This window comes from Phyllopteryx taeniolatus, chromosome 9 (genome assembly GCF_024500385.1).
Source record: "Phyllopteryx taeniolatus isolate TA_2022b chromosome 9, UOR_Ptae_1.2, whole genome shotgun sequence".
NCBI lineage: Eukaryota > Metazoa > Chordata > Actinopteri > Syngnathiformes > Syngnathidae > Phyllopteryx > Phyllopteryx taeniolatus.
This window is the reverse complement of record NC_084510.1, coordinates 18,475,549-18,498,830: the sequence shown is the minus strand read 5'-3', so window position 1 is coordinate 18,498,830 and position 23,282 is coordinate 18,475,549. Positions and strand designations below refer to the sequence as shown.

At 41.7% G+C, this 23,282-nt stretch overlaps 1 long non-coding RNA gene across 1 annotated transcript in view; it reads left to right on the top strand.

Annotated features, from left to right (window-relative positions):
* Window positions 1–19,430, top strand: part of LOC133483073 (uncharacterized) — a 32,759-nt gene extending 13,329 nt beyond the window's left edge. Inside the window, exons 2-3 of the long non-coding RNA XR_009790007.1 lie at window positions 17,608–17,808; window positions 19,257–19,430. This is a non-coding gene — a long non-coding RNA (uncharacterized LOC133483073). The remainder of the gene's footprint in view (window positions 1–17,607; window positions 17,809–19,256) is intronic.
* The last annotated feature ends 3,852 nt before the right edge of the window (window positions 19,431–23,282 follow it).

Genomic DNA, 23,282 nt, shown 5'->3' with positions numbered 1-23,282 from the left:
TGTTTGTTTGTCTGTGCCCTGCGATTGGCTGGCAACCAGTTCAGGGTGTACCCCGCCTCCTGCCCGATGATAGCTGGGATAGGCTCCAGCACGCCCGCGAACCTAGTGAGGTGAAGCGGCTCAGAAAATGGATGGATGGAATTATGAACTGAATTAGTTCATTTTTGGAATGATGAACTAAACTTTAAACTAGTTCATGTAGGAAATGAACTAACACTGATCCTGTATTAATTCACATCACAATATATGTCGCAATGTCATTTTTTTTCCAATATTTTACAGCCCTAATTTGAATACTCTTCATTGGCATAATGTGAATGTAGACTTTGCTAAACACAGAAGCTATGCTGTAAATATACGCTGGCGAAACGTTACTGTTTTAACTGTGACTTACTTTTGCAATACCAGACTAAACACTTAATTTCTTTGAAACAGTTTTTAAATGTTTAGTCAGGTGTTTAGAACGGTGTCACACTCCATTACACTTTGATAAGTAAAACAAATAAATAAATCTCATGAATTGCTATGGACATTTACTAGAAGAGGCATTTACATTTGATAAGATAATAATGTTTGTCTTTGTCTTTCCGCATGGTGAAGCAGCATGTGGCTCATTATCCAAGGTATTCTAACACAGAAACTATAAACGATTGCATATTTGTGATCATGAGGTGGCTCAGCGTTTAGTATAAGTCTACCGTGTCTTCTTTCTTGCAAGAAATAAACTAGAAAGACAACTCTTGGTGGTTCAGATAAACCATCGTTCGTTCCTCACACGACAACACAACACGAGTACAACTTGGATTAGCAATTTAAAAGCAAATATTGTTACGCGAAAGGATAGGCAATTCAAGTGTTGACTCCTATTTTATTACAAAGTGGGCCCTGTCTTATGTATACACAAGGTGTGCAAACCTTCAGATCTTCAAAAAGAACATTGCACTTTCTTGAGGCGAAACCAAGATATTCAGATCTTAAATTGGAAGTCAAACGATGGAATTTGCCACTACTCATGCATTGCAATATTTACTAGCACCCAATACAGAACAAAACTACTATAATGTCCCTCAATTTTGTCACAGTGCACTAGTATAACATTAGGTGGACCCACGTTCCAACAAGGGAGATGAATTTAAAAAAAGTTGCCTTGTTTTTAAATGCTTTTATATGTGGTACTTTTAATCATGTAAAGCACATTGGGTTACCTTGTGTATGAAATGTGCTATAAAAATACAGTTTCCTTGCCTTGACTTGTTTACAGTGTCATATACTGTATGCATTTAACATGCTGTTGTTGTTGTTTGCAGTGTAGTGGTGAGCTGTTCTTAATATTTTGGTTGGCTTGTTTTGCTACGAGTTGGAAAATATTAAACTCTCTGTATGAAGCAATGCAATTTCACATCACTGCAAACTGCAACCATAAAAATAAACAAATTACACAATGTCTTCATTAATAGTGCCAATCAAAGCGATGCAGTGCTCATATTTGATAATCGCCTAATATTGTGGCTAGTGAGTGGTACATTCAGTCTGTGTCCTGTTTATGGCAGCCAGTGTTCGCCTGAAGTCTGCCATTAAACAAAACAGCCTTGTTAAGACCAGTCAAAGAATTGGTTTTACAACAGTGCAGCACAATGAGAGCCAACAGTTGTACATGCAACTTCTCAATTAGTGCTGAGCAGATGTCATGGTAGCTGGGATAAGATCAATAAGGGTCATCCATGACAGACCGCTCCTCTGTGGAGCTGTACAATGCGACCATCGGGGGCTTGAACTGCTAATAATTTCGGAGTGCCGTGTGGCAATGTTGAGAGTCAAAAACAAAGGGCTTCTCACAAAGACAAAGGGGACTCCGTTACAGCTAAAAGGTGCCTGCAGCCGGTGACCTCGTACGCCTCCAGAAGTGTCCTCTCTGTGGGGTTCACCCACTGTCCACCACCCCTGCAGGAAATGTGATGCTGCAGCCAAACAAAACGCACAATTTGAGTCTATATAAGGAGAAAGGCGGCGAGGCAATGGGAGCAGTTAATTTCGACGAGTCCTCCCTATGGGCAGACGTTTACAGCAACTTGTCCAAACATTTGCAAGGGAGACGTGGAAAGGCTTCACTTTCTCGACAAGAGCCATATATGGAGCATGTGGACTTATCAGCTGTGGCTTATCAGGACATTTTGGATGTCGGACATTTGAGTACCATTAAATTTAGTTTAGTAAAATCAAACAAAGTAAAAATATGAATTTGCGAGCCACGTTATACAAACGCTCAACACAACCAGTTCCTCTGTTTGTGTCCAGCAACAGCTTAAGCTTCAGATCGCTTCCTAACAGACTCGTTCTGAAATCGATCAGTTTTACATCACAATCATGAAGTCTGTGTGAATATTGAGAAGGTTTATTTTGAGATTATCTGCCCTTGCGGTTGCACCACAAGATAATCACTCAGCATAATCTTTTAGAGAGATCTGAGAATCAGGCTTGTGTATCCTGCTTAAGCTACATTGGAAAGTGCATGAAGAAAAGTCTTTTTAAAATGTAGTCACAGGAGAAAATGCTTCCGCTCACACTTAAATTAAATCTAGCCTCAATTTAATTAGCAGTGTGTTTGCTGCCTTCCCCCCCGAATGATTAAGTTTTTGATTGACTTGTTCATTCTGCACTCTTTGTGAAACCCACTTTGCCACGATCTTCTGGGAAGCAAGCCCCTACATCCCCTGTAAAGCAGTGTCCTGTTTCAGCATTTCCATGTGTTCTCACACCTGAGGTGTGAGCGTTTGGTGCTGGGAGGTAATCACCTTCACACTGCAGGCCCTGTCCAATCTAGATAATTGGCAGCAGACTGCATGCTGCAGAGGTGGAGCTGAGCTTGCTTCCCCTCTCACGTCTTCATTAGAGGATAGTCCAGGCCGAGGCGGTGTACGGTAATGCTGTTTGCTAAGTCAATGCAAATTACAACCCTGCACCTTTAACGCCAACTAAAGCTGCGAGGAGCTATAATCAGGCCCTCACACCCTTGCACCCCGGCCGGGTGCTGGGGTACTGGCAGTTTGAGGTCCTAGCAGGTTGAGGTATTAGCACGCTGAAGTAAGCAAATTTCCCTCTGGCAGTAGGTTGGACACCACGCTGTAGGACAAGTGCAAAGGTATGGCCCATAATGAGTAAATGTGGGCAACACAAAAATGCAAGATGACCCGCAAATGCCCCCCAGGCCATATGTTTCACACCACTGCTGCATGCAAAAGTATGACCCATGCAAATGTTGGAAAAAGGTCTGGCCGCACAAAATGAGAGGACCGGCTGCAGATGGCGCCTTTCGTTGTCAGAAGCGCAAAGCTGCATCAAAGTTTATATTGAAAAAATGCGGGCCACACAAAAAATGGGGGATGGCCCCCAAATGCCCCCCTCGCCATAGGTAGGACACCACTGCTGTTGGGCAATTGCAAAGCCTTCTCAAAGGTTACAAACAAAAATGGGGGCATTTGGTTGTACAAATGGTTCAGGCAGTGGCAAGAGTTTTTTTTTTTCCCCTTTCCAAGTGAAAAAGGAATATGTGACCAATGGATAGGGAAAGTCTATCGACAGGGGAAGAAACGTGGTCAGCTGTGGGTGCCTAGCAAGCATTCCAAACTCTTTGCTGATCACTTCGAACCGGCGTGTTTTGAGATACACAGGTGTAGTGAGGCAGAGGCTGAAACCAGCTGGGGTGCCAACTATTTTTCCTACGGCCATCGGGACCTCAACCGCCAGCAAGAGAACTAAATCTCGCCGCCGCCGTGCCATGGCGCAGACAAGAGGTGAGGATTTTCTTGTATATCCCTATGACTCTAGTATGGTTATTATGCACTGGGCAGTAGGAAAAAAGCTCAAACGTATGCTTTGACGATGCCAAGTTCAGTTGGGTGCACCTGTATGTCGAAGTCCTCCTCCTCATATTCCAACATGTTGCTCGTGTGTTGTATTTGTCAATTGCAACGCCACTTCCGGTAGCTCTTACGGTGAATAGAGTAACCGCACACCGGTATCTCGAGCTTCAGGTATCTTCGGGGAGTGCTCAATACGTGTAATAAAAACCTGACTCTTGGTTTGACAATTACAGATTCTGACATGAATATACAGTACATGGGAATATTTGTTAGATCATAGTTATTAAAATGTTATCCCTTTACAAAAAAAAAATGGGGGATTTTTATGAGCGATGTCCTGATCCAACGATCCCATACTGATATTGCAGCCTTGAGTTTTGGCCGATATCGATAATCATACATATTTATTTTGTCGTATGGAATTTTAGAAAAGGCTTGATCAAGTGCTATTACACAGAGAACAATAATGTAGTATGAACAATAATGTAAGTATGAGAATAACTGACCCATTTATTATTGAACAATGGGTTACATAAAGTAACTTTAAACATAGGAATGTAGTACAATTGTATAAAATAAATGAAAATTACATTAGAAAATCCTGAAAAATAACTTCAATAAAACCAGTGATAACTAAAATATATCTTTAAATAGCAACATAACCACTTAAAATAAGCACAGTCCACATTTGAATAGATTAAAAGTAAAATAAATTAGAAAACCATGAAGAATTCTTATGTAGGAGTGGTAAAATTGCAGATCATTGATCCAGTCTGGTCCGATACTGTTTTTTTTTGTTTTTTGATTTTGACATTGGACTGATTTCTGGATTGGATCAGGACACCCCTAATTTTAATGACAATGTGCAGACTGCCAACACAATTGAAAAGGAACTTCCATCAGAAAATGGGTATGATCAAAATCTTGATGAGAAGATGCGTGGAAGCAAACATATCTCTAAACTAACTGCAGGTAAAATTATATGACTGCTTTTTAAAATTTGTATGCCTCTCAAAAGGTTTCACATACCAATGAAAACTTTGTCAAATCAATCCATGCTTGTACACACAAGAAAAACAATGGCAAATGTAATGCCAAGCCAGTAGTTGGCAATGTTACATTGGCATCAGCGTACGTGTCAGATGGTGCCATGGTGAATATCAGGTATTCCCTTGTGCATATGGCACCATCACTTTGGACGAAAATAATAATGGTGTTATTTTCAAAAACGATCTTTTGAATTTTGAAATGTTTGTATGAACTGTTGTCATGTAGATTAACAACCAAAATGGCAGCTTTATTTGCCTGAAAAAACTACAAGCTTCTGCCTCTAGATATGTTTGGCTTGGCTTTCCCCCTGCTTTCATACTCTATAGTCACGCTAGACTCCATCTTCTAACTTTATCGTCCTATCGTGCGTCCACAGCGAGTCCTAAAGAGAATCTATAAATCAGGAAGTACAATTACTAAATAACTCCCAGATGTGATCCAGGTGCAGCTGGCCCACACCTCATTACAGGTGTTACATAAAGGTGCTATATTGCACTGTGCAGCAGTCTCACCACCCATGGCGTCCAGGTGCATCGAGGGGCGCCACCAGAACCGATTGCGCAGTGATGTACCGTCAGGTTTGCACGGGGCTGATGAGATTAGCATGATAGAAAGATGCCTTGGTGAGATAAAGAGGGAGAATGAAAATAGGAAGTGAGGTGAAAAAAACCAAAAAAACAATGGTAGAGCGCTGCACTTTGGACGAGACCCATGTCTTTTCTATTGATGTGTTATTTATAGACGGGGGCATTTAATGGAGTACAAACTTCTGCCCTGCCTCATATAGTCATCACTAAGTATTACATAATAGAATCGTGTTTGGCTGTTTGTAGTGGCTTGAGTCAGTGATTCCCAATTGTATTCCATCCACATATGCCATCAAGAACAATTACACACTCTTCCAGTCCTGCCAGTGCGTCATCATTATGTCAGTGCTGTCTACACTTTTTGTGACATTCTTGTTTGGCGCGAGGCAGCATGGTGGTCGACTTGTTAGCACATCTGCCTCAAAGTTTTGATGACCCGGGTTCAAATCCGGCCTCACCAGTGCGGAGTTTGCATGTTCTCCCCGTGGCTGTGTGGGTTTTCTCCAGGTACTCCGGTTTCCTCCCACATCGTGGTCTATGTGCCCCACGATTGGCTGGCGATCAGTTCAGGGTGTACCCCGCCTATCACTCTGAGTCAGCTGGGATTGGCTCCAGCATGCCCGCGACCCTAGTGAGGATAAGCGGTACGGAAAATGGATGGATGGATGGGTTTGGAGTGAGATTTTTCTAATGTAAAATATGTGCCTTGGCTGGAAAAAATTTGAGAAACACTGCGTCGTCATGGTCATTTTGTCCTTGGGTCATACCAATGCTAGTTAAGTTATATTCACAATTTTTTGATTCATGCTATAAACAAACATGCAATGGAACTATTCAAGTTGAATGCGTCTAAGGGTGTGCAATTACAAATGAAATCAACATTTTAGGGAAAATATGCCTTTGTAGTCCGTTGCCCAAAATTTCAAGCATCAAATGTAAAATTGCATTAGCTTTTCTTTGGCTTTTTGTGACACCAAAGGAAGGACCAACCAGCGGTTTTAAGAGATTATGGACTTAAAGAGAGGAATGTATACATGGGTTTGACACATTGGGAGCAGTAGGACTTGTGTCACCATATGAATTGCCGCGTTAAGGGCAGGTTTTACAGTATGCGTGTCTGACCCTCAACTAAGTTATATTTAAATCAGTGCAAACAAACATCAATGAAAACATAACTTCTTGGCGGAGGTATGCCCTGGGACAGTGAAATGTTGGACCGCAGAGCCGTTTTGAAGGTCCAGTGTGTTCTGTTTTGTCGTGTCTCCCTCCAAAGTTTTTAATCAGCGGGCCTTTGCCAAGGCAAACAACCCAATGTGAACCCAAGTGGAGGTTGTGATGCTCATATATAGACTTGGTGAGGCTCTACAGATGCAGGGAGGACATTCTCTCCCTACATACTGTAGGGTCATAGGCACACACACTGAAACTGTCCAGGAATGTTCTTTGGCAGCGTCTTTCTTCTTGGAAGAAAATATGATTTAAAAACAACAAAGAAACACACACTAAACCATAGGTGATTGTGACATACATGGAAAAGTTTTCTTTCCCTTTTCATCGCCTTCAGCACATTTGCTCTGCCTCCAGTGGTTCCTTCCGTCCTCAGTGGCTTGTTGCACGTTTTGCGACATGGGTGTTTTGTGAGAAGTGTGTTTAATTAAAACCTGGCATGGTGGGAAAAGCAGAGATGTTTTGATTGATTTAAATGCTAATGAAGGCGGATGCTGTGCCTACCCACGTCTGCTTGCAGAAACAGCTCATGCCAGGTTGCTAGGTTACCTGCACCTGGAAGGTAAGATGAGGCCTGGCCCATCAACGCAGTCGGACAAAGGCGAAGAAGTGGGCCAAGCAGGAAAGAAGAGGATTAGCGATAGAGAAACTTAATGCTTCGAGGCAAAGATGCGGAATTCTCAATTTGGAAAGCATCAATTTATTCATTTTCTATGGCACTTGTCCTCTTTAGATGAGCTGGAGCCAATCCCAGCTGACTTTGGGCGAGAGGCACCATGGACTTGTCGCCAGTCAATTGCAGGGCACAAAAAGACAAACAACTAGTCACATGCGCATACACTCTGACGAACAATTTAGTCTTCAATACAGCAAACGTTTTGCTAAATGAGGGAGGAAATCCACGCAAGCACAGACAGAACATGCAAACTCTACATGGTAAGAGCAGCGATTCGAACAGTGGCAGATGGTCATTAGAGGGTGCTAGGGCGCGCCCCCCCCCCCCCCCCCCCCCACATATATTGAATACATATATTGATGATAAAATGCTAATATTTTTAATATGTATATCTATGTTTAGATAAGCAAAGTAAATAGTATATTAAAAGGCGCAGTCTCAGTTACGGGGTCTATTTCTGTATTTAACACACACATAAGGCGCACCGTATTATTGGGCACAGGCATGGTAAAATATACGCTAGCTTAAAGCATACGATAGCATGCATGCACGCTAAAACATACGCTAGCATGCATGCTAGCGTATGTTTTTAAAAAGGCAGCGGGAGCAAAACTGAGTTCGGTTGTACTTTATTGAAGTATTTAACAATGTACTCACATTATTTTTGGATCAATCCTCATCCACAAATCCATCAAAGTCCTCATCTTCTGTATCCGAAATGAACAGCTTGGCAAGTTCTCCATCAAACACGCCGGGTTCCCTCTCGTCATTGTCGGAGTCAGTCTCTTTGCCGGGGGGCTGTTCAGCAAGGATGCCGGCTTTCGCAAAAGCTCGGACAACAAGACGGACTCGGGCCACCTCGCCTTGTTTCCGCGTCTTCTTGACTTGGCGAAGCTCGACTTCATGCTTCCTCCACTTGCGAACCATGGATTCGTTGATTTTGAGTTCTCGCGCGGCTGCTCGATTCCCGTGTTCCTCCGCGTAACTGACAACTTGCAGTTTAAACTGTGCTTTGTAAGCGTGTCTCTTCGTAGGTGCCATTTTCGGGGGTCCTTAGCCAAACAGATGTTGTTTTGCACAATGCACACCCCTTTAGCGTCCTCCTTCACGTGCACGCTTCCCCCTTTACGTCCGCATGCTGTACTCAGTCACGTCCGCCTTTCCTCTATATAAGCAGACTGTCGGCAGGAAATGCTCCCAGTCAGTCAAGCGGAGCGCTCATCACACAACAACGTTTATAGATGTTTGAACGCTGTGCACACATAAGCCACCCCGTTCATTTTGGAGAAAATTTAAGACTTTTAAGTGCGTCTTATGGTCGTGAAAATACGATAGTTAATTTTGCGTAAAGTTGTTTCGTTCATCTCTGTTGTCTGAGGGTTAAGGTTAGGGTTTCAAACCCAGAACCTCAAAACTGTGGCAGACATCCTAATCACTATACACCATGCTGCCCAATTTCAAAATATTTGATTTAAAAAGAAAAAAAAAACACTTTATCAGGCAATTAATCATATTTGGTTAATTAAGTGAATGTTTGAGATGATAAAACCAGTTAATTAATACTAAAATTAGTTATAAAAATGTATCAGAAAGTACAATTCAGTTCAAATTCAAACATATATTGCACATGTACAAGGAGAATATGTGTTCATATTTTTTTTTCATTAATTTTGGGGTCTTATAACATTAAACACAGTATAATGCATTATAATGAAATGTAATCACAATTCAAAAATTATGAAAAATGTTACAAACTGTTTATTTTTTTAAAATGTTGCAATGTATTTCATTACATTTACATGTTTATACTATGAATTATTTTAAATATTTTAGTGACAGGCTGCTCGTTAACATTTGCCCAGAATGCATTACGAGGATTTAAAAACAGAGATTGCGCGTGAACTTGATGCAAATGGATGAGATTAAAAAAATGTCTAATATTAGAGCATATTGCAGATAGCTTCATTTCCATGCATTGCTTGCAGTGTGGGGGGTCCCAGCCCTGGCACACTTCCTTTGACCTGAGGGTTATCACCATGGTAATCCCGGCTTTACAGCCCATGTGAGGGATGATTGAGGCTACCGGCTTGATATACCTGCACTTTCTGAAGCAGCTGCTCCGTCCTGCATGGTGGTCGATGAGAACTGTTATTGGTCTCCTTGAAATGACTGGTAAATGTGTGTTTCTTAATGGCAAATTGATAAAAAATGCAGTGTGTACGCACAAATGCAGTTTAGGAATGCATGTTCTTCTCATGGGAAGTGAACCCCTTAGGTCTTCGCAATGCAAACAAGGAAGTATTGAAGAATGCATCCTTGTTCCTGCATGTGCACATGCCCAACATGTGTTTTTCTGCACCCTGCACTCGGCACAAAGCCTGTTTGGGTTGAGTCCAGGGTCACTAGGCTTTCTCTTGACACTTTTATACACTCAACAGATGAGCGTCTGCTCGCACGGCGACACGTAGACGATAACTTCCTCCCCTTGAGTGTTTAAAAGAGAGTGTGAGTGTGTGTGTCGCATGCTGTATTTACGTTTGGGCCCCCGCTAGTCCGTCTCACTGGGACTGCTCGGGCACAGCGTGGCTGGCATGGACCTCCTCCATCCAGCCATGACTCCCGTGTGTTGACATTTGTAAAGCCAAATAGTGAAACATGAACCCTGAGTGAGGAGAAGCAGGGGAGAAAATATGTACTTGTAAAACTGCACAAATAATGAAGGAAACAGGATTCAACTCCAGAGGGAGATGAGCTCGCAGGCTGCTATCTCCCTGAAGGTCTTCCTCTGCTTGCGTGCGCAGGCTGCTCTCAGTCGGATTTTGGCTTAAATCATGTGTTGGAGGAAATCTGTTTCCAATATGAGAGCTTCCTGTGAATGCAAGAAACGGCCCTCCGCTCGAAGCATGCAAGGCATCGCTGTGCAGTTACTGCGCCTCCTTTTGCCTCCCTTTCTACTGGTGACACTGCAGAACCATTAGGAACCCACCACTACGCTTTACTCAGCAACATGGTCTGCAGATGAAATTAGTAAACTTTCTGCTAAAGTTGGGGGGGGAAAAAAGTTGTGGAAGGTCCTATTTCTTCTTGTTTGTCCAACCACACCGTGGTTAGCAGTAGTTTCTGCAACCAGCAGCATGAGCTCTGACAAGAACAGGGCAGTAAAATGTGAAAAGCTAACAACCAACTCCTGTCGGAACATACAAAAATGTAGATAGAATGTAAGATTTGTGACGTTTCATTGTGACTCAAACAGCGAAAAGCTAATTATTGTGTCTGCTTTATCACAGTTGTGTAGTTCTGCCATCCCACAAACCTCTCGTCCTTTCGCCTGGCAAAAAGGAACTCAACTGTCTCTCGCTGGCATACATACAATATAAACTATATTTTGAGAACGTTAGTCTTTTTGAAAACACAGCAATGCACTCACAGCTTCATGTTTGAAGTCGGTTCACATTTACAACTGAAATGTGTGCAGTAAAATAGAAACACAGGCAGGAAAGAGAGGAAGGGAACGTTGTCCAAACGTGACCAGCTCAGTACTCCCCTGGAAGCGGCTGCCTGATCCGCTGCTGATCCAAACCAACATTGCGCCGCTGTATCCTGAATCCCGGTTGAGATTTAAAAAGCAGCAGCTGTAACACAATATTTCCCAGGGGAGGCACTTTCCTCGTACCCACCGCATACCACAACATCCTCAGCCGAGGGATGTGACAGGCTGCACTTTAAATCAGCCGATCCAATACTTACACTCTCTAATTTGCTTCACTGGCCAGGATTTGCCTTCTGAAGTTGAGGTCGGATAATTTGACCGTTTTACATTCGAAATAAGATTAGACAATATATGACACTTTTATCGTTTTCCCTGTGTTCCCGATGTGTTATGCTTTGACGGTTATTATAGGAGCTTACAGTCGGAGGCAGATTTGAAATGCTGGTACTACTGATTAGTTCAACAAATCTTTGCCATCAGGCCACAACTGGTTGATGCCTTACCTCAAATATTAGATGATCTACTAGGGAGGAATTGGAGGAGTGAAGTGGGGTGGGTTTGGGGGGCCAGGGGGGGGTTCTCTGTCTGGGCTCAACAAGCATCAGAACAGTCCTTTCCAAACAATGCTCACATTTTCTCAACAATGGTCGCTTTTATGTATCCTTTATGACATACAGCACTTTGTAAGGCAGTTAACCTTTTGAGTCAGGGCCCCCGGGGGGCCCGCAGGACCTGCCTTCATCTGGCCCCCACATTCAAATGCATTCACTGTCTCACTAATGGAAGGCATCACGTTTGTCATTGTCTCTTCTCTTAGTCTTAATGAGTAAATAAGGCCCAGTTCGGACCAAGGCACTCACAGGCCACTTCATTAGGTACACCTGCTTGAGCTCGTCTGCGTTTACTAGGATAAGAATGCTCAGCATTGATTTGGCAGGCTGTGGATTTGGTAGCTGGGCCTTAATACACCGCTATCACGTCGCAGTTATAGAGACCTTGACAAACGCAACAAAAAAAATAAATAAAATGCATCACACTCTCCATGCAGTGATGCTGATTATTAAATGTGTTAATCTGTGCCGACCGCTAGAGGTGTGTTTCCCACCAATCAGAGAGAGGAAAAATGCAGACGTTGTGGGCCAGCTCTGAGGTGAATCTGAAATCTTGTTGGTTAAAGAAACAGCCCCATTGCTAGTTTAAGTTAAATTAGCCAGCAAACCTCATTCTGAAGGCCCTGGGCAAATTAGATTCACATGGCAACACAGAGAGGTTAAAATCTGATTGGGGAAAAAAAAAATCAAACATCCACTGGAAGCTGTGCAGCCAAACGAAATGAAGACAATGGTCTGTTAGGAATAAATTACAATTAATTACAAAGACACAACGTGAATATGATCCAGAAAGCTTGTTCAGAGGAAGGTACATGCACACTAATGCTTCAGACGTCTGTTATACTTTGATTTTTACGGTGGTGGTGGAGAAAATACCTTTAGGCCACCGTCATCATTCATTCATTCGTTTGTGGTCTGCTGTCCTTTGCGGCTGCACTGTGTCCATCGGAATTGTTTATATGCTGCGCTGTATGGTTCCATTTCCATGTTGACTTGTTTGAAACCGAGAGATCAAGGTTACACTGGGTGATTTTAAAGGCATGTTATATTGCCAGGGTGTAAACCTAGAGTCTTGTTTGAGTGCAATGGCCCCGTTAAGACTGTTGCTTTCCTCCTTGGCTCATTAGGCCCGTGGAGATCAGCCAGGTGTGAACACTAGGGGAGCGGGAGCGGTCACTGCTGTGGTGTGCTGCGTGGAATAACTTGACACGCAGTGGAAGGCGAGCGTGGACGTGCTTGATCACTCGCTATGAGGACCGATTTACATTCGGCTACTGTCATTGCCATAAAACGTGCTGCGAGTGGAGAGATTTCAGCATTCAACATATGGAAAAATTAGCTCTCGGGAGACTGTCAACCGTTCACTTTTTCCATCAGAGCTGAGATTTTCCATACACGTGTGTGTGTGTGTGTGTGTGTGTGTGTGTGTGTGTAACAGGAATCCTCATGATCATTCCTATTCACACAGGTCATGCGGCCATCTGGATGCTGCTCTGAACACATTAGGTTAGGCAGTGTGGAGTAACAAAATACAGCAGCAGATGAGGAGCTTTTAGAAGGAGTGATCATTTGTCTGATTCAGGTATAAGGAAGAGAAACCTAACGTGCACACATCGGTACATCGTGTGTATCGTGTGACCTAAATTATTCAGGGTTTTTGACTTTTTGAAAGCATCCCACCATCAGTCTTATGGAAAGCCATTTGAAAATGTATTTAATAGCTTCCATATCCATCTTAAATTCTATATTGTACTAGTATACGTTTTGTCCTCACTAGTTGGGTTACATTTACACGATGTTCCCGGTAGCCATCGGAGCCCCTTTCAGGCCACCGTGGACAAAACAGCATGACTGTGAGACAAGGATGGGATTAGCAAAGATGACAAGCCGTGGATTGGCGTGGATGCCTGGTGAAATGTTTAAATTGTCAAAACATTGGCCATGGCAGTCATGGTGCGGATGAGTAAAATAAGGGTGAATTCAACTACACCCGGCAGCACGTAATAGTAGTGAGCCGAGAAACATTTGTATTCACACTCGCTACCTACCGACATCGATACTGTGGCAAACCTGTTTATAAAGCTTAATGTTGAATGTGTGTGTGTGTGTGTGTGTGTGTGTGTGTGTGTGTGTGTGTGTGTGTGTGTAAGAGAGAGAGAGAGAGAGAGACGCCTGCGCAGGTGAAGTCTGTATGTGAATAACGGGCTCTTTTGCATGTTTTGCTGTTAGAGACAAATCAGTGAATTAGTTGACAGTAAACTCTTGGTATCAAACATTTATTGAGCAGCACTATACATGCTCTCCCCCTTGCGCTGATGCCGACTCTGGAGACGGAAACGTGAGGGATCCCATCAGAACGTGACATGCCAGGAGAAAACTTATAGGCATCTATGGTAAACCCATGGCCGAAACATAGCGTTCCCTTGAGCCTCCTGGACTCAGTAGGCCGGTTCTCCCAGGGCACATCACTGATACCATTATAGCGATCGTGAGAAAACTTACCAAGACTTGGATATGGAGGGAAAAAAATGGCCAAAATCCCATGGCGGACAAGGTTTCTGGCAAATGGGGCTGCCGTGGCCGCTCCGAACAACGTGGAAGTGTAGCCTTAGACAAGTTTAGCATCCTAGTAGAACAAATGTGTCTTTCTAGTTATGTTTTTTTCCCCCCACTACTACTACTCCTTCCATTACTGGATGACATTTCTGCAAACTAGTATGACAACTTTAATATACTAGTAGGACAACTACTTGTGAGGCAAAACTTTGCACTAGTTGACATCTTAGCACTACGAGTACCAGCCTACTAATGAAATGCGAGATGATAACTAGTAGAATATGATGTCACTCACAGTACTAGTAGCACACAGTTGTCAACTTGTGCAGTTATGCCTCAATAGTAACGTAGTTGTCCAACTACAATCCCAAAGTTGTCCTACTAGTGAGAACAAAAAGTGTATTAGTACATAGACAATAAGCTGGATATCAAGAGTATCAAATAGACAGCTGTATGGAAAGGATGCTACTAGTGTGTGACACATGCCTACTATTTGGGACTAGTAGTGTTACTAGTGCATCACAGTTTACTGTGAGGTTTAATTGCATACTAGTAGGACAAAAGTGGTAATAGTAGCAAAAAACAAACTATATTTGTAAAACAATTGTGTGCTGAGTTGTCTTAATAGTGAGGACAAAAAGTGAAGTAGCACATGGACCTTAAGGTAGATATCAAGGATCATAATTAAATGCTCACACGGCTTTCCATACAGTTTTGCCTGACACTGATGGCTGCCGATGCGAGGAGGGTGTTGATTGACGGCTAATGAAAACCAGGTGAGTATCAATCAAGCGAGCCGGTCCCGACACAAGGTCATCAGGCCTTGGCCGAAGAGGTCGCCCCCACCTCAGGGGGGCCGATGGGGGCAGACAGGGCTGAAACTCCAGGAGTCGGTTTCCAATTAAGTCACAGCGCCACGTGTCCGAAGGATATAAGAACAATCGTCTGCTCTTTCCTCACATCAAACTCCTCATCCATCTTTTCTTATGAAGCTCGGAGGAATCAAAGAAGCCTCGTGTCTCTAACAATCGTGATCGACTGACTCGCTCACCCTCACTTTTTCCACATCTATCAATCACTCTTTTATCAGCCGGGGATACTCTTTATCTGTGAACCAAAATACACACACTCATAAATTTTTGTCTTTCAGCCCATTTAACGGCAATGCAATCTGATACAATAACGGCTTTATGGTTTTTTGTGGTCTATCCTGGGCAGTGGCCAATGTTGGGAAGATTACGTTGATATTGTAGTTGGTTACAATTACAAGTTACCCTTTTGAAAATGTGATCGTATTATGACTACTTCAATTACTGTCTCAAAGTAATGTAACTAATTACATTTGATTACATTTTGGTTATTTAATTTTGAAGGAATGCATGAACAGGACCCTTGAATGTTTCCTCTAAAAAAAGAAAAATCTTAGATCATTATTTTGGAAATAATCACATACTTATTCATTACACAAATAAAAAAACAGATACAAAACTGTAATAAGTGTGTTTGTTGTATTATACATGTGTATATAATATAATATACATATACATACATTCTACATACATGTGGAACACCACCATACCATACCATATTGACCTAATGACAAATCTGTACAATATAGACAATAATGCTTCTTATATAGAAAGACTGTTCATATGTCAATGTTTTTTTTTTATGTGTTCCGAAGTGTAACTATGAGTCTACGTTGTCAAACTCTCAGAAAAACTAATTGGTTACACCACAAGGTGGTGCTTTAAGGTCATAGTTGAAAATATATGTCATGTTGGAGACTGCAGCACAGTGGGACATGACCAGAGAGAGCCAATCACAACCGTAGGCTTTAAAAGGAGGAAGTGTTATGGGAAAAAAAATAAAAAATCTGGGCTTTTACAGCTATTTTTCAAATTTAACTAAAATTGTAATCATGGAAATTTGTAAAAGCCACTTTAACTACACGTTTTCTTCCATTAATTTAATGAATTACAATGACATAAATTCTGTAATTAAATTACATAGTTACATGTAATCAGATACTCCACAACACCGGCAGTGGCGTCGTGCAATGGCACAAAATTTCCACAGAAGAAAAAAAATTGAAGTTACAATGGTTGTCAATGCATCCATTTTATATGCAGCTTGTCCTTATTAGGGTCGCGGGTGGGCTGGAGCGTATCCCGGCTGACTTTTAGCAAGAGGCGGGGGGGAGGGGGACCATCGACTGGTTGCCAGTCAATCGCAGGGCATATATAAAGTAAATTAATAACTGTTCACACTCACATACAAAGCTAAGGACATTTTAGACTCTTAATGAACCTAACAGGCATGTTTTAAGCATGTGGGAGGAAACCGGAGTACCCGGAGAAGATCCACACAAGCACAGGGAGAACAAGCAAAATCCACGCAGGAGGGCTTGAGCTGAGATTTGAACCAAGAACCTTTCAACTATTATTAGGCAGATGTGCTAACTGCTATAACAAGGTGCCACCAACTAATAGTAATAATAATAATAAGAAGTCAGAGTTGGACTGGGTATCTAGCCTCAGTCACCTTGCTTGAAACAATGAGTCCAATTGGAAAAAAATATATTCAGCATCGTATTCCATAAAAACAAGCAGACATGACAGTTATTTGGGACTTTCCCCCCCACAAGGCTTCTGACAATATTAAAGCATTGCCTTGGCAGAACTCGTAATTCAAATTCACTCAGACGATTTTGATTTCAAGTATCACTCAGAGTCTGTGCAGTAAAAAGAACTTTATGATTCATTTAGCAATACAGCATGTTTATTTTCATCGTTGTAGTGTTTGGAAGTGTGGACCAGAACTGCATCACATTGAGGAGGATTATTATTTTCTTTAGTGTATTAGGCAAGAATAAAATAATAGAAACGTCTTTCAGTATGATATAGTACACAGAGTGTAGTTCTCCAGATCTGAAAGTGACAGTCACAAAATATATATATTTTTTTAAATGAATACTTTTGTGACAATTAAAGGAAGGCAGGACAATTAAAACCGGTTGACCTTGTTGATTATGATCTTTGTTGGATCCTGCTTTTGCATTGGATCTCATTAGATTGTGGGGGAGTCCCCAATGATGTACTGTATCTACTGTATCTAGTGGAATTTTCCAGAAATTAAACATTTCAGCAAGGACTGTTTCTTAACTTTGAGATATAAAGAGAAAGAAGTAGGTATAATTATACTAATGGAATTTAACTGACTTTAATGGAAGTGCCAAATAAATCTTTTTAACAACTGCAAAGTCTTTGGCCACCTTACCGCACCTAGAGAAGGAACATATGCTGACTCTGCTGCTTTCGTATTAATCATTAAAGTGTTGATAATTCAGTGTTGACCTCAATGAACCCAGAGACCCAAACGCCAGAATTGGCTCCAGGGATGGTGGCTGGAGAAGTCTTGCATGTGTACGTGCGTGCGAGTGTGTGTGTGTGTGTGTTTGTGCCTGTGCCTGTGCGTACATGTGTTTATGTGTGTGTGAGACTGGAAGCACCGCAGAGAAATGGAACCGTTTGTCATCTATGCCGTGCAGCAGACAGCCAGGCAGACCTCTTTCAGGGTGTGATGGCGAGGAGATGTGCAGGATGGAGGAGTGAGCGAGATGTGCACGAGGAGTTGAAGCACGGTTTCCTGTGTGTACTGCACTTCCTGTGTGTTTCGAGCCAGGGCCTGTTTCCTGTGCGTGATGGGTGCCAGGCCCCCGCAACCCGACACATAGACAACACACACCAATGTGAGGAACAGACCAGGCAGATGGTACAAACATCAGGACATTTTCACTGGTTTCTATATACACACTCATATCCATGTTACACTTCACAGGCACAACTCTTTCTCCACTTCTTTCTTTTTTTGTGCAAAAGAAGACCCCTGTCAGCTTCAGACACATCAGATCTATCTGGTGCGCTAACACTATATGGATACAAGTCCTCAGACATCTCTTTAAAATTAGTCAGGTGATTACTGTGCCCCAGCGCACAACGCAGGTTCCATGGGAAGCTTGGATGAGTTTAGTCTGGAAAAAGAAGAAGAAGAAGAATGCAAGCCCATCAAATACTTTTTTGGGATGAACTCGAACCGACATTGTGAGCATCAGTACCATCCGATGTCACAAATGTCTGTCTAAATTAGTGATTCCCAATCACTGTGCTGTGAGAGATCATAAGGCGTGACGCTGGAAATTATCCAGTTTCACTGAATTTGTCCGAAAATTATTTCCCCTAAATAATGTATCTTTGTTCACCTATCTATGCCTGCAACGTATAGGGACAGGCAGAACATTGAAATGCTTTTCTACTGTATGGCAGAAGGTACAACTAATCTGTGTATCCACCTGTTGTCGTCCATACAACAAAATAAAATGGCCCATATTTCAGACTGAGTAAGTAAATTTGCGAGAAATTTATTTGAAAAAAAATGGCATGATAATGTCATCCATACTGATAATTGATCATTTCCAATGGCAAGACCTGACAATCTGTCATGGCACACTATGTTGTTCCACGGCACAGTGGTTTCTAATTACTGTACTACATGTTATGCGTCTAATTGTAGTACTTGTGTCCTTCAGTGTTTTGTGATCTAGCACTTCTGCTATGTTTGACGAAGACGTTGGTCATATTGTGTTAGTGCACATGTGCTTGGACAAGTGTTTGTGTCTGCATGTGAGGATTAGTGCAGGAGCGTGAGAGGGTGACAAAAAGTCACTCAAGAAAACAGAGCATGTTTGCCAAGTAAGCAGAGCGGATTTAGACTCACAAGCTAGACAAACAAGAGCAGATGGAAGGCCACGCTTAGAGAGAAAGGGAGGAAGGAATACACTGAACATGACAGAGTTCAGACAAGTATGGACAGACACACTGAAACTGTGACGCAGCAAGTGGCTCCACCTGGAATTCCCAAACTCTGTGAGGAGTGTCTGCACATGTACAAAACGAGTTATGCTTTGTAATTGAACAGACATCACTTAGCGATACCGCCGCAGGGCCTCCCTCCAAACATACAGTATTAGTACGTTATTGTTGATGCACTGTCACACTGATATTGACTTGCAATCTTAAAAGGGCTTTCTGTACTCTGTAATCAGATCATATACATATACTTTTCAAATCCAAATGACCATTCGCACTGCACACATTCAGCCGTGGTCACCAATCAATGTACTGTACATCTTCTCTCCAGCACTGTCCACCAGATGGAGAAGAGCTTCCATTGAAGGAAATGTCCATCATGTTGAGTCCATGTATCCAGTTCATACAGCCCATTCAACAGACGTGAAAGGCCTGCATGCAGGGCTTCTTTGAAATTATGTACTGAAAAGACCAGGCTGGAGTCCATTCAGTGCATCCTCGAAGACAGAATAGAGCTCTCATCCTTGATGTGAAAAGCCTTTCGTATTTGGTGCATTTCTTTCTATAGAGCTTTATTTATCAGCGTATTGAAAGACGCACATCTCAATGTCTATTTATTTCCTCTTCCTTTTCACTGATAAAAGCGCAGCGGCAGCTCGGTTATCAGTTGTATGTTTAAGCGCTATAAACATGCGGCATAATGATGCATTAATAACCCAGACTGGGAGGCCAAGGGCAAGCCATTAAGCTCCATTTATTTGTCGTGTCACAAACTGACAGGTCTGAACATGGAGGTGGAAACTGGGTGAAAGCATCAAGGCTGGAAAGTGAAAACATTGCAAATGTATGCGGTAGTCTTTCAACAGTGGAAAACATTTTACTACTGAGTAAAAATAACCTAAACTCCACCAAATATTGATATTATTCACCTGAATTACCGATCCATTGAAATCATTTTAAGTATCTGTGAATCTGATATCAAACACACACACAAAAAAAAGTATTTGTCCGATGAGATTAGTTTCCTTTTTTTTTTGCATTCAAAAGGTCATGGGACTGAGCTTTTCCAATGAGTTACCAAAAATGTGTCATTCCCTTTAAGAAGCTTAATCCCCACAGACTAAACTAATCTTTGACATCTATAGACCCCTGTTTAGTAATTCTTATTGTTCTTTGTACGAATCTTTAAATTGTTTGAACAGTCATTAATATGATGGTACGATTGCAAAAGGTTGAGCCTGTGCCCCTGTGTAATAACTTATTACCAAACCAAACATTTGCTGCCATTTAAAAAAAAAAAAAAAAAACACTTCGAAAATTCTAAACTCAGATGGTGGCAACATTGTCGTGTGGCTCCCTCTGCTAGTGAAGATGTGCAGCTCAAAGGAGAAATCAAACCGGTTTCGGTATTTTATTTGTATTTATAGTGTATAATTTCATTTTTAGTAGTTAACCAATACCAAGTACCGCGGATATGAAAAGTCTACACACCCCTTTTCAAATGCCAGATTTTTGTGATGTAAAAAAAAATATGAGAACAAGATCAATCGTTTCATAACTTCCACCTTTAATGTGAGCTACCAACTGTACAACTCAACTGAAAAAAAAATTTGAGAGGGAAAGTGAAAATAAACTATTCATATAATGCGGCTGCACAAGTGCGCACCCTCTTATAATTTCAAAGTGGCTGTGTTCACAATTCCGTCACCAACCCGGAAAACAGGTCGGCGGACTTCCTGTGTTTTGTTACGATAAGTAGCATAATTAAGGGTTGATGACTTGATGGCTGTGAAGCCAAACTTGCTCAATTTTGTTTTTGTCTTCGGACAAAAGTTTAATACATGAATATAATGGATTCATACAAATGTGTATGCAAACACGAACGAAGCGACAACCTTTGGTAGACATCTTGTGTAAAACAAAAGACATTGTAGACGTTTAAAGTTTCTACGGATGCTTTGTCCTGGTTTGTTCGCCATTTACCTGAGCCGGAAGGAAGTGCTTCGACCTGTTTTGCCGAATACGGCTTGTTTTTTTTGTTTTTTGCTACTACCAGTGGCTACTATTCAAAATTCACGTGTGCAAGCCTGTGTTCCAGCTGCAGAAAAACAACTAGGTATATATGTATATTTTAAATTACTTTTTATTTTCAGTGTACGTAAATGTAAGGGTGCAAAAACTGCCGTATCTTGATTTTCATGGAAGCGCAAGGCACGCTGTTTGTTTGTCAAATTGGCAGACTGTCTGCGACAAGCAACGACGGGTGTGTCCTTTGACATGCGCCAGGTGCATGTGAAAATTTGGTGGCAGAAAGTCGGGCTAAACGTAGGCTTGCCACGTCTAAGTCTGGCGCAATAACTCTGTGACATTCTTCTGTCAAAATGTATAAGGGATGACGAATTGTAGTACAATTAATATCTAGTTTGAACTCTATTTGAAATTACTCAGGTTTTTTTTTTTTTTTTTGGGAGTGGGGGGGTCTTTCAATTTAAAAAAAAAAAAACCTTGCACCTTGGGAAACTCCTGTTCTTAAATGTTGTGCAAGTGTAAAACGAAGTTAACCAGTGTGAAAACATAATAGCAAAAACAGTCTCATGTTTTTAACATCCCATGTCGCAAATCCTGTGAGGGCCAAAGTAAGTGTTATAAAAACATTTTTTTAAATGAAAGAATAAGGACATGCATGTATAGTTAAACCTTTAATGCTCACTGCTCTTTTAAAGTCCATGGCGGTCTTATGTGAAATGCTGACTTGACTTTGTTCCTAACATCTTTTGTAAGTATTGCTAGTATTGCAAAAGTATCCAACTTTTAAGCTTCTATAATGTCATGAAAACAATGTGTACTTCTACTGAACAACACTAGATGCCATCAAGGAGTTTTGATTATTTGCTGTTTTAGTCACAACATTTTGATGTGTACTTCTACTGAACAACACTAGATGGCATCAAGGAGTTTTGATTATTTGCTGTTTTAGTCACAACATTTTGATGTGTACTTCTACTGAACAACACTAGATGGCATCAAGGAGTTTTGATTATTTGCTGTTTTAGTCACAACAATTTGAGACAGATTAGAAAAGATGAAAGCATTATGTCTATGACTAAAGTCTCAGTCATCTGTCTGAGGCTTAACAAGATGATTAGTCACTCTATGCTACACTTCATATTCCATCCATTCACAAATCCTCTCTAGATTACATGTTTTTGTTGTTCATTCTCATGGCAAACAACTCCAGGGATTATGTGTGTCTTGCTGCGAAACCTGACTGCAACATTTGATACAGTAGACCACAGTAGCCTCGTGGCCCAGTTACAGTACTCTGTGGGCATTAGTTGTAGTGCGCTGGAGTGGTTTAGATCCTATCTGGCAAACGGAACTACTGTATATGAGCGAACCTTGGTAGTTCTGAGTCTTGCTCGGCTCCGTTGCCCTACGGACTTCCACATGGTTCGATTTTGAGGCCACTCCTCTTTTCTTTGTTTTTGCTGCCCTTTGGTTCGATCCTGAGAAAGCATCGGTTTTCCTTTCACTGTTATGCTGACAACAGACAGATTCATGCCCCTCTGAAAACGAAAGATGCTTTCTCAGTAAAACCTCCGGTATTATGTCTCAAAGACGTTAAAGCCTGGACGGCCTTGAACTTTATAATTTTAATGAAAAGAAAACTGAAGTGACAGTGTTTTGTCGAAGTGGCTCTTATAAATCCTCACTTGTTGACTTGTGCCCTTTGACACAATACGCAAAGCCAGTAGTCTCGAACTTGAGTTTTAAAATGGACAATGCTTTAAAATTGGATCGGCAAATTGGCGCAGTAGTAAAAATCTGCTTCTTTTACATTTGGCACCTGGCAAAAGTAAAACCTTTTCTTGCACAAGAGCACTTAGACACTATAATCGATGCATACGAGCACTTTTCCTTTGCTGAGATAATACAGCCACCTCACAGGTGTGGCATATCAATATGCTGATTAAACAGCATGATTATTGCACAGGTGTGCCTTAGGCTGCCCAGAATAAAAGGCCACTCTAAAACGTGCAGTTTTATTGCACTGCACAATGCCACACATTTCACAAGTTTAGAGGGAGCGTGCGATTGGCATGCTGACTGCACAGCTGTTGTCTGTGATTTGATTGTTCATTTCTCTACCTTAAGCCGTCTCCAAAGGTGTTTCAGAGAATTTGGTGGTGCATCAAGCAGGCCTCACAACTCTAGACCACTTGTAATCATACAAGCCCAGGACCTCCTCATCTTGTATCTTCATCTCCAAGATCGTCAGAGAGCAGCCAGCCAGACAGTTGCTGCAGCAATTGCTTTGCGTAGCCAAATTATTTCTGCACAAACTGTCAGAAACCAT